Source organism: Amblyomma maculatum, chromosome 5 (assembly GCF_055883805.1).
Source record: "Amblyomma maculatum isolate TAMU_Amacu chromosome 5, ASM5588380v1, whole genome shotgun sequence".
Classification (NCBI taxonomy): Eukaryota; Metazoa; Arthropoda; class Arachnida; order Ixodida; family Ixodidae; genus Amblyomma; species Amblyomma maculatum.
Genome location: NC_139348.1, coordinates 145,274,029 through 145,286,497, shown reverse-complemented (window position 1 = coordinate 145,286,497; position 12,469 = coordinate 145,274,029). Strand labels below are relative to the sequence as shown.

Sequence of the window (12,469 nt, the reverse complement as noted above, 5' to 3'; positions counted from 1 at the left end):
CCGTCGTGTGAGTTTTAAATAGTTAATACTAACTAATTAGATTTTACTAGCCAAAATACTATCTTAACATATGAAAATGAGCTGCGGACACGTAAAAAACACAAGATGTAAGTAATAACCCGCATGATTATACTCCTAGTTAAGTAGCAGGACGTTCTTTTAAATATGGAAGCTCTTTCAGAAGGAGCGAGTTTCAAGAAGGCCTCTTAGAAACATCGGCTTCAATGCTGTTAGCTTAAGCTTAGCCTTCGCTTCCAGATCTATTCTGGGAATTTGAGCCTGTGCAATACGGTTTGAGTCTTAATAAATGATGTGAGGCATGAATGTAAGCTGTTCGTGTTTATGCGGTCTTACTGTTGTTTTATATGGATTAGGACAAAATGGTTACGTGGGGTTTTAAGCCTGTACTAAAACCCCAAGACCAAAAAGCATCTGAGTGATTGCTTGGTTCTGAGCTTCGAAGACGAGTGTCTTTGATGGAACACCAAGCTGTGGCGAAAGAGATCCGGCTAAAACTAGTCGTTTTCAGAAGATTAAGCAAGCGGATTTCAACTTGGTGGAAACCGAAGCAATGAACATCGCTTGAGCGATAAAAAAAAAAAGAAAAAAAGTCAAATATAATAAAAATAACTCACGAGTGGTTTCGTAGCAGAAAGGGTTGCAAGCTTTTACTGATAAAAGCTCCAACTCTTCCGCGCGATTTGTTTTTTTCACTTAAAAAAAAAAAAAACGCAAAGGTTGTTGGAACCGACAAAGTGTCAAAAATCAATGAGTGGAAATACTGTTGAGGACTAAGGAGCCGGAGACGAGAAAACGAGGTAAAATAAACGTATGGAAATAAAAAATAAAGTACCAGGAATTCGGCGTATCGAAGTATCCTGGAGAGGTGAGAAAGTTTGCAGCCGGTGTGAGAAGTGTCCGTCTTACGTCGCTTACGTCCGCCAGAACCACACTTTTCGACTCGTCGTTCTACTTCCTGTTTCCGCAGCTGTAAACGAAGGCATCTCCGGATTTGAGGAGCGGAACCGCCAAGGTGTGCTGTTTCGTGCGTTCCTTAATTCTCTGGAAGGTGGATTCTGTTTGGAATTCCCAGTTTTTATACTCTCCTTTCCTCCGTTTTTCCCGAACTCACATCTATTTCCTTTTATCTGTTGTACTGATTGTGCTCTCTAACGTTGTCTACACATGTCGACTTTCCGCGCGAAATGTTATCCTTCCTCTATCACCTCATTTTCTCACAGCCCCGCCGGGGTGGCGCAGTGGTTACGGCGCTCGACTACTGTGCCCAAGAACGTGGGATCGAATCCCGGCCTCGGCGGCCGCTTTTCGATGGAGGCGAAAAGCAAGGTGCCCTTGTGCTGTGCGATGTGAGTGCACGTTAAAGAACCCCAGGGGGTCGAAATTTCCGGAGTCCTCCACTACGGCGTCTCTCATAGCCTGAGTCGTTTTGGGACGTTAAACCCCACAAACCAAACTAAACCAAATAATTTTCTCACATTTACCAGTGCTAACGCGCTTTCCACACGCGAGCACTTATTGCTCTGTCATCGTATTCTTAGACTCGTTAAAGTCTGCGTCCAGTACAGTGCATCTCATATGCTTCTTCGCGCGGAGTTGACGGGGCAATGAATGCAGTAATAGCTGCAGTGAAACCGATGACGTCTTGACACTGAGGAAAAACTTCAAAAACTGTCGCTCTAAATTTAATAAGGCGCAGTGCACGCCCGCGTTACACCAGTGTCACGCCCGCGGCGGTTAATTTCGTTAAAGTTACCTAGGAGCCAATTTTATCAAGCATCAGGCACGAGTACGATGGGATTATTGTATTCGAAAGCTTAGCCGCAGGGGTAGATAGAAACACTTCGCTAAAAACAGGAAACAAAAATAAAATTGAGCCGTGAGAAGCTACCGTTAGATTTCTTTGATGAGAAGTCGGATCCGCTCTACTCCCTTCAGTTTATCGTTCGGTGTTTGCACATACTGGATCGCTTCGAACCCGGTACCCGGGCTTATGAGCGACGGCATATAGAGAATCAGCCTCCTATGCCGGAGGTAACGGGCTCGGATACCCAGTGCATTTTACAAACAGTCGGTTCTCTCACTGTCGCACGTATATGTCGGCAGGGTGCCAGTTTTTACAAGCTGATACGCTTGGATAATGTGCTGGCACTGCGTTTTGCTCGCGAGCCGTAGTGACACATTTTCCAGGTGTCTAACTCCCGATATATAGTAAATAAAAAGTGCCCGGATGGCTTGAGAAAATCTATATGGCCGTATGCAAAACAGATTATTAGGATCATTGCTCTATAGTATACTGGGATGTCTTGCGTCACATTTCAATGTGCAGACCTCGACACGTTCGCCTGTATACAGAAGAGCAGATATATAGGAGGCTCGCCTACAAGCTTGGCTGCATGTTGAACCACGTGGTCCGCCCCGCAGTTAACAGGCGATGACTAGGCAGGGCTTGTATCGGGTGAAATGTGTCTTTCAGAATCGTAATTCGCACTATGTTGCCTAAACGCCTGCGGAAAAAGAGGCGCTCACTTGCAATGCTACTGATAATTTTTTTCCACTTTCGCTGTTCGGCAGCGGCAAAGTAAGGAAGTACCATTAGTTGTGGAAGTCTCCAGGATTACTGAGCGTATAACGGAATCTCGTAGCCACGATGTAGCCGCTGGATTGAAATCTAACGTGTGGAATTGAACGCAGTATTCAAGGGGCCTGAAGCATGATATTGAAATTAGGTTAGTTTAGGTTAGGTTAGGTTAGGCTAGGTTAGTTTAGGTCAGGTTAGGTTAGGTTAGGTTAGGTTAGGTTAGGTTAGGTTAGGTTAGGAAACTTAGCACCTATGCTTACAGATTGCTTTTCGCGCGTTCTAGACGATTTCGCCCCGACAGCGTATTTGTTTTCCATTTTGAAACACGAACGAAGCAGCTGCCGACACAATTGTTGCGAGCATAATTCTGCGTGTACAAGGACAGTGTTCCGTCACCACTACTGTTATGGAAAACGACGGACAACGCGCGATCCATATAAGCCATTTATTTGGAGATGAGGCGTGCATGTTCCCAGACAGGAAATGTGCAAACCTAAAGCAAAGTGTAGCTCACGCAAGCCACGGCTAAGTTCGACCGATGAATTCAGATCATCGAGTTTATAGAAGAGAGCCGGTGAGACATCATAAAATCTTACGAGCCACCATTAGGACAGATAAGCTGAGAACACAAACAAACAGTACACAGTGCTAACAGCGTAGAGTTCCCTCACTTATACCTCTTTGAAGTACTCGAAGCCATGGCTAAGACAAAAAACGACCTTCTTTACTCCACGAGAGACACTAAAAATTCGTTTCGAGTGCCGAATTCGCTCTTAGAATTCATCATATGCCGAAACTGGAGCAAGGGGTGTTTGACGTGCAGACCACGTGAATCGCTCATGCGCGGTGACGTCAGCTCGACTGACGAGTTTTGTGGAACAGAAAGAAACAGAAGACGAAAACGAAGCAAGGGACAAGACGTTGTAATTAAAAAAAAAATAAATAAGGGTCAGGCGCAAAAAAAAAAATCCGAAAGAAGAAGCGCGGTACAAAATTCGATCGAAATTTTTTCAATCGCAGGCCAATCTCTTGCGGCACCAGCACAGCGGGACTGCCATGCGAGGAATAACGGCCCCTTATCGCCGTCTCTAATCGGCGTTGCATTATTCAGTAAATGACACTCTCGGGAGAAGGAGGTAAAAAGAGAGAGAGAGCGCGCGAGCGCTCCCCTTGCCATAACATGTCAGCACTCTCCACTGCTTTCTTGGTGGTACACGAGATAGCTCAGACTTGCCATCAATTACCCTGTTTCTTGCTCACCACGGACAAGTAAATGGCACACAAGGAGCTATTCACTGAGAACTCCCCGCTTTACTGCAGTTTACGTCTGCGAAGCCATGTATCGCACGCGCCCGTGGCTAATTCTCCAACCGATACTGAATCCGAGAGGGTTGGCGTGACCTAGGGCTTATCACTATACCCTGCGATGTGGGACGTCAGAATAACAAAGTCTCGAAAGAGGTTTCGCATACTAATTACTGATTCTTAATGCGCAAAAACAAGGCAACACCCAAGGAATGTGCTTAGTCCTGTGGAAAGTGCTCTGTCATTTTCCCTTTTTGTTTTAAGGGAAGAAAGGGGGGGGGGGGGGGGGTCGCTGAAGAATTTACCTAACTACATTAGATAGGTTAGAGAGTAAACAGTGCTGTCTATATGCTCTAGGACCTTCCACAAATACTGGCGCGCATTTTCAAACATTCTTACAAATGTGTACATAAATACGTGTAAAGACAGAAGCTCATTCTGAACCAGAACATGATCTAAATATATAGCAAATAAAAAGAGCCCGCCGGGGTGGTGCAGTGGTTACGGCGCTCGACTACTGTGCCCAAGGACACGGAATCGAATCCCGGCCTCGGCGGCCGCTTTTCGATGGAGGCGAAAAGCAAGACGCCCGTGTGCTGTGCGATGTCAGTGCACGGTAAAGAACCTCAGGTGGTCGAAATTTCCGGAGTCCTCCACTACGGCGTCTCTCATAGCCTGAGTCGCTCTGGGACGTTAAACCCCACAAACCGAACCAAGCAAATAAAAAGATTGAAAGCGGCCATTTGATTGACGTGCATGAAATGCTGCAGGGTTTTTCTTTCACTCGCCAATATGTTTCAGTTCTGCTTCTATTCCAATTCTCAATAATCTTTTCTGAATCCTATTATTACTCCGTTTCTAATCGTAATCGCTTCATCCGTTCATTCTCGCCTAATCATTCCAAGACGTTTTCACTTTTTGCTGTTTCATCCATGGTCAGGACTTTTCTTCCTACAAGTTCGGGTGGTCATTCCGCTGTCTCCACCTGTCACAGTGGGCACTTGCGAAGAGCGAAAGCTGCCAAACTCAGCTGGAAGATCCTTGGGCGAGCCTCCACTGGAGCGCTGCACAAGCACTTTTTTAGGGTATTCGCGAACTGAGTGCAACACGTATATCACCCCTGCAAACGAATATAGGACAAGCTGCACACTCCGCGAGGAACCGCAGAGTGTTTAGTTTCCCCACGTTAATGCCTCTATCATTAGTTGCGATTTGTCGCAAAGTATAGCGGATAGCCAGTTAGAGCCAGATTCGCTTTTGGTAACAGGCTTTGATCTCGAAGCCTAGAAAATTGGTAATAAATGATAAAAACGCGTCGAGAAGAAAACGTCGAATGCAGTCCAGCAAAATTATTATCGCCAGCAACAAAGAAGGAAAAGAATTACAGGTGCTCAAAGTGTCCAACGCGACTGGGCGTACAAGTTAATTAATTACGCCGCTAATCACAGGTTAAGCGGATGGGCCTCATTAACCGCTCAAGTCTTCGGTAAAATATTTTCCAACAAACGAGGTGAATTATGGGCATAACTGCGAGTCGTGGCAGCTTAAGCAGCGTGGCATTAGATCATGATGTCGCACGACACATCATGCGACTCATTAAATCTGCTCACGACGCTGTGAACATGCAGACCTCAGCAGGGCGTTTATAAAGAGTACACACGAGCACATGATTCAGCCAGGGCAGCATCTTAGCGTCAACAGCTTTACCAGGAGCTTTTTACTTGCATTTATTCTTGAGTCCCACCGTATCCCCAGAATACATAAAAAGAAATCAGCAGTTCTTTTTGTTGTAGTGTGCCGTCTTGTAGTACCGTAGCTCGTTTCTTTTTTCTATCCTTTTTTTCCTTACTTCAAGCCCTTCTTTCTATTTTCTGTCTCTTTAAATTGGTTGTAATTTTTTTTTTTTGCTTCCACACATACTTTCTATTTATTCCTCTTCTCTCTTTCTGCCTTCCATCATGCATTGCTTTCTTCCACCATTTCTTTCTTTTCTTCGTTCCTTTTTTGCTGAACATTTCATGACTGCAGATTGATAACGGAACATGTGAATGGCCAGCACTACTGTATTTGGAACTCACCTGAAGACGCAGATGCGAAAGTGGGAACAGAATTCAGGTTCTACCTCGCTTCTCCGAGCTACTCGTGATTGGCCTATATTCCATCCGCCCATCCAATAAATAAAAGCAGATATTTATTTGGTGAAAAATATGTTCCTCATTACAGCCAACTGAACAAAGCTAGGCGGCAAAAGTGCCAAACCTGTACAATAGCGCTTTCTCATGGTATGAAAATTTTAGTCAGAATTCTCTGACTAAAATTTTTCGTTCCACGAGTCCACTCTATAGAGAGATTCCATTCTGGTACTACTGTTAAAATGACAAAGTGAATGTAAAGACGCAAGGAGGCAATTTAGGTGACTATTGCAGAACTCCATTGTGTCAGGTCTCAACCTTGTTCATTAATGGCAGGAAGCCATGCTCGCCTTATTCCTTAGGGAGAGCTAGTATCAGAACACGAATCGTTGCAGTTACGAAATTACCAGCGATGCGTAAAGTTGAAACTTTTCCTGTGCTATAGGTGACACATTCGTGTCCGCGCAACTCTCTTGCGTTCGTATTAGCGCTCCTTCTACATGTGCCTAAAATTTTGTGAGCTGTTTTTAAATATACATGAAGTGTGAATTCATCTCAATAGGCGCTTGACTGTTTATGCGTGCAATGACTAGTCATTGAAGTTGACTCATAAGAACTTTTGAAACTTTTTAGCAACTTGTCTCTGCTAGTAGAAGCTCAAAAAATAAAAGTCGCTTCTGTTCAATTTAGCGCTCCAAAGCGACTCGGGCGATGGGGGACTCATAGTGGAGGGCTCCGGACATTTCTACCTGAGGTTCCTTAACGTGCACAGACATCACACAGTACACGGTGCCCTTGCTTCCTGCCTCCACAGAAAAGAGGTCGCCGCTCGCGCTAGGATTTGATCCCGCGTCTTTTGTTTCGGCATTCGAGTGCCGTATCTGAGCCAGCACTGCGGGGCACAAGTAGGTTTATTAAGAAAGATAAAAAAAGGTAACAAATCGGGATGATTTCTCGGCTCCTGAAAAGGACAACACTGCCCGCACGTAGGATCGGCACACAGGATAAATCAAAACCTCAACTAACTGTCCCTGTGCCACCTTCAGGTGTTGTAGTAGATGCGTTGAAACCTCAGGGTTATATTTCGGTTTAACACGTTTTCTGAGTCTCTCACGTCTGACGCGCTTAGAGCGGCAGCTGTGCTGCTCCTAGTACGAAAACGAGGATGGCTTCGTACCGTCTAGGTGACCTTGAAGCAGGACCAAGGTCAAACTGAGACAGCCTGTCTAGTGACAAGTCGCGCTAAGTTTATTATTATATGGTGAGCTCGTGCACGACCACATTACTGACTGATCATTTGACCAAGACTAATTACCTTTGACCTTGACCATGAAAGGTGATTGGTTCTCAGTAACGTCAGCTATCATTTGATAGCGTGCGATGACGTCAGCTGAACACGCGGGATTAGCGAAATCAAGGAAAACAAGGTTGACGACTAAGCAAGTTGGAAAGCATTCATTTTAAACCAGCCAAAAGATAAGACAGAATGGAAGCGAACAAGACGAGGCTGGAGCCAGTCTCGTATTGTCCGCTTCCATTCTCTGTCTTGTCTTTTGGCTGGTTTAAAATTAAGCAAACAGAGCTATCGCTGGTCAAACTTTTGCTTAATCGCGTTTAACCACTGCTGTTTTTATTATCACCACGAATTGACTTCTACATATGCATGCGCCATATACAACTACATATCCGCCTGTGCTCAGTATATCTTTTTTTGACTGAAACTACGGATTTTTGTAAAACCTGTGCTGGATTTTATAGGCCCGCAATAAAGTTACCATTTGCTGATAATCCAAAATCCAAGAACGCTTGCAATTTGACACAAACGGTTTCTGGCAAACCTTGGCGGCAGATTTCGATCTGGCAATGGGTCTTCAAAGAAAAGCACCGCCAGTGGAAGCGCTACGCCCGCCTCAGCAGCCGCGTAAGCGTATGCGTAAACATACCTGTCGGCAGTTGCCGAAAATTTATGGCCCGTATACAAGACGCACACAGCTTGCTCCGAAAGGCCATCTGAAAGATGCTTTGAGTGTCATCTCGCGCAGGCTGCACGCACGGTCGAGCGCTGCGTGGCGGTGGCATTCGCGACGCATCTGACGTTCAAGAGCAACAGCAAAACCAAACAAAGAACGAAAACCCACGAAGGAAAATGGAGGCGACGACATGCATGAAGGAAGCGATAGAAAAAAAAAAAAAGGCACAAAGGAAAGCAAGACAGCAAAAAACGAATCGTAGTAGATTCGCTGCTCTTTCCAGTCAAGATTCGCATCCAAGACTCGAGAAGCGTTGACAACGCTCTCTTTTCCTCGTAAAGCGCTCGTGTTGTAGAGAAGCGTTGCCTTCATAAAAATATATAGCAAGGCCTGTATGCGGCGACGAGAAACGGCACCTTGGGACATGTGAGCGGGCGATGCGATGGCGAGCATAAATGGCAAGATGAAAATATATAATGCAAAATAAAAAAGCAACCGAGCAAGCGGCTTCAACCGGACAAAAATTAGAAATGACGAGAATCAGGTGCAACGAAAAAGCGCGAAAACGTTTCGAGAGGCGGCAAGGGGACGCCGAATTCAGGAAACGATAAGTAGAATGTGCACATCGAACGAACAAAAAATGACAAAGTATTCAGATTTATCCTGAAGAGTATGAACAAGTATTCCGCGAGAACTGCTGTGAGCGTCGTTTTCCAACCATGAGGATTGTACTTCGCTCCCGCCCACAGTCTGCAAGTTTGCGAGGGCTCCACTCCATATTGCTGCTCACCTGAGAGTGGGCACTTTTTTCAAGATGACGTGTTATACGCTTTCATACGCAAACACGCCCAGCAATACCCCCGCCCATCGAACGCGCTTTCGCACAAAAAGAGAGCATATTCTCGTCGGGAAGAAGAACCAATAAAGAAAGATACCTGAGGAAGCGGGGACGAAGCAGTTTATCGGAGCGAAGTGCGGACTAGCTGGTGGAAAGGCCCTAGTGGGTGGTCAGGACACGCGTTTTCCCAGCGGGAAAACACGCGCTTGCTGTGTCGCTTCCCGATCGTTCAAGATTGGTTGTGTCGTCCCCAAAGTGCATCTGGTTTTGAGCGAGGTAGGGCGAAAAGGAACGGGCTGATTTTCTGTTTGGCCCTAAGGAGTCGCACGTGCTTTCTGCTTCCCTGAAAGGGAAGAAAGAGTGCTGTTTGTAAGGTGGTGTGTCGAAATCAGTTCTTCACAGAACCATGCGGGGAAAAGGCATTGGGTACCGATGAAGCGCGGCAAAGTAGAGAATTGCAAAAATCGCGCCACGCGCGTCAGTGAAAAGTGAGCGAATCGAAGTACATGACTTCGCCTGAAAATTGAAGCGTCGTAAAAGTTGCGAGTTAGTTGAAATCACAGAAGAAAAAAAAAATGGCTGAGGTTTAACCTCACTAAGTCAAGTTAGGCGAAGTGAAAGATTCGTTTTTGCTTGGCTTTGTTTTGGTTAGGTTTTGGTTTTGGTTTAGACATGGGTCGACGTGGCCTGGCAGCGATTAACTTTGCGAGAATATGAAGTGGAGGACACCGTATACAAGAAGAGGGAACACGTGACGCCGTATCTGCTGTCAAAGGTCAAGTGGTGGTTCATTATAGGTGGTACCATGGTTAAGATATATAGCCACACTGTGACCTCTGGCTCGTTGAAGGTCAAGCGGCCTACCAGGTTGACCTTGGCTGATACATGGCGTAGTGAAGCTTCCGCTTCAAATATTTCTATGCTTTTATGTAATTAGTGCTCTGTCGTAATCGTCATCACCATAATCGCCACCATGTCCACCTCAGAGCAAATACTTCTCCCATGTTCGTTCTGTGAATGTCTGGTGCTTCACGTGACCGCCTCATTCATGTAAACTACCTGATGAACGCCCTGTGACTTTTTGCGTTCTCTTTTGGAACACAGTACTTAAGGACCATCGTATTTCATGGCCGGCCGTGCCGATTCCCTCTCGATATCGAATAAAATGCAACTTGCCTTGTCCTTGTCGACTCCGTCTTCTTTTCGACTACGTATGTCATTGTCACCCTGCCCATGCAGATTTCCTGACCTAGTCTAGAAGGCCAGGGATTAATGCAGTTAGGTATTTTTTCTCTTAACGGATATTGGTGAACCTCTGTTTATCACCTGATAGTACCTGTCAAATGTACTCGACCTCATTTTTATTAGGGACGGTTATTGCAGGCTCGTTGTTCAGATATTTCTTTACTACCTCTGTATTCTATACTAGCCAATAACGGCATGTTTTCAGACGCAACCTTGCAACAGGCGTATTACCACGCTTCCATAATCTGTCATATTATTTGCGGAGAATGTTACGGAATGATACCGGCATGTGTCCGATATACCTTCCAAATGCCACTGGTGCCTCAAGGGCGCTTTTCTCGGCAATTGGGAGAGAGCGTTGTCACGTTGAAGTAGCAGGAGGTGAAAGAAATGTGTAACGGAAAAAAATGTGGGCACTTTCGCATAGCTATATTAGCGAGGAATACTGATCATTGGCATAGTTTTCCCTAGTTTAGCACTGCTTCAGTCTGCTGAGCCGAAAGTTTATATAAAATGCGTTCACTCCTGCCGTCGCCGTTGTCTTTCCCGCTGCTGTTCCCACCTCTCGCAGTCTTCAGTGCTACAACAGTTGAAGCGCGGCGTGGAAGCGTGACACTTCAGCACGTGAAGAAACCGGCTACCGTGATTGCGTAGTAATTCTTCGCCGTATCGATAGCCACGTAATAATGAAAAAGGAAATGAGATGACGCAGGGGCTTAGCGTAGCTTCCAGCGGAGCTGGCGATGAGGAAAATTTTCATTCCTTTGTTTATTTGTGAACATGAAATCGACTTCAGAGTTGGCCGGCTTTCGATCGGAATGTGTCCGGTCAATCCGATTCTCATCTCCAATGTGCTGCCCAAGTTGGCATTTTTTCTGCCAAATTTGTCATGACATCTAGTTCCGTGACGTCACCTAAACCGCCTGCTCATACACGAGCGCCTTGGTGCATGAGACTGGAGGCTTCACATATATATATCGAGGTTTGCTCAGAATGTGTGTAGTATAATGCTTCCGCACTAAAACTATATCACTGCCACTTTTGCGATGCGCAAGACTACAAATAAATCTGCGTCATTGTTTCATGCCTTAGGAAATGATCTCCCAGAGGGCTCTGCTTTTAAATCCCGAAACCTTCTTGAGACGCGCAACCTCGGCGTTTCTTCGAGCATTGTCCCAGTTCTCTCACGGCGCCGCAGTGTATTCACGCAAGCGAACAGACATAAAAACACACATATACGCTAGCGTACACGCGCGTCCGAAAGCCGACACGTCGTCTTTGTGAGAGAAAGAAGCTCTCAGAGGAGGCGAATGGTTCGGATTTATGAAGAGCCGCAACTGATACGCGCTCGCTCAACGATCGCCCGCCGTCGACGCCGCAAGACGCGGAGGAGTTCCTAATGACTCCCTAATGTGTTTTCCGCCCAGTTCGTGCTTGCCAAGACGCGGCTTCGCTGTGTATACGCGCCACCCAGCGTCTTCAGTTTCTTATGCGGCTCGCACTTTGTAGCCGTCTTTCTTTTTTTGCCTTTACTCTTCAGAAAGAGTATCGTCCCTAGTGACGAGCGCGGGCGGGTGGCGACGTGTCTGTTTCGACGCCCATTGATTATGATATTTACTGGTTCCTTCCTTCTTTTGTTTGTTTCTGCCATTGTGTCCTTCCTCCTGCGGAAGGCGCGCTATTGATGGCGGTTGAGGCAGCAACGGGGGGAACATCACGGCTGAGTATATCGAAACATTGGCGGGAAATAAATCGGAAACAACGAAAACGAACTAAACAGAAAGCTAGCTGCGCACGTTGCTCGGGAAAATCCGCATTCATCTCCCTGCTTTCCGATCAGGCAACCGCAAGAGACGTATGCGGTCTCTAAGCAATGCGCTGAAACCGTATAATGACTCTCGAATGTGCGAATAAGGCGAGGGGAGCGTCAAGCAGGATTCAACACTGGCCTTAGGGGATACAAGGCGTCTGTTTCGAACGACGGGAAAGTTAGCTCGACGCTCTGTTTTGATTTGTTTTTGTCCTTTTATTCAATGTTGAGAGAACTGCGCCGAGTATTGAAGATTTAGCGCCGAGTTCTGGCGGCACTGAAGTGTATTGTGCACGCACGGCTCTGTAGCGCGGCTGTTTGAGGTGATCACGCAGTGCTTGGGTGCGAACCATACAGTAAGGGAAAAATTGAGCGGATGCAGGAACAAACAGCAGGCCGTATGTATAGGCACAGTTATGGCTCTTGCTTGAGAAGCGTGATTTTTATCACACGATAATTTAACGAAATGCAGATCGCGACGTGATGGCTCTCTTATTAGCTGAGGAAAATAATTAAGCTAATTCGATTTTACATTTGAACCCAGGTTCTTCATCATACCAACCGGGGGGG

At 46.0% G+C, this 12,469-nt stretch overlaps 1 protein-coding gene across 1 annotated transcript in view; it reads left to right on the top strand.

The window, feature by feature from the left end:
* The window catches only part of LOC146189850 (uncharacterized), a 387,936-nt gene that overhangs the window by 52,921 nt on the left and 322,546 nt on the right, over window positions 1-12,469 (top strand). The window lies entirely within an intron of this gene.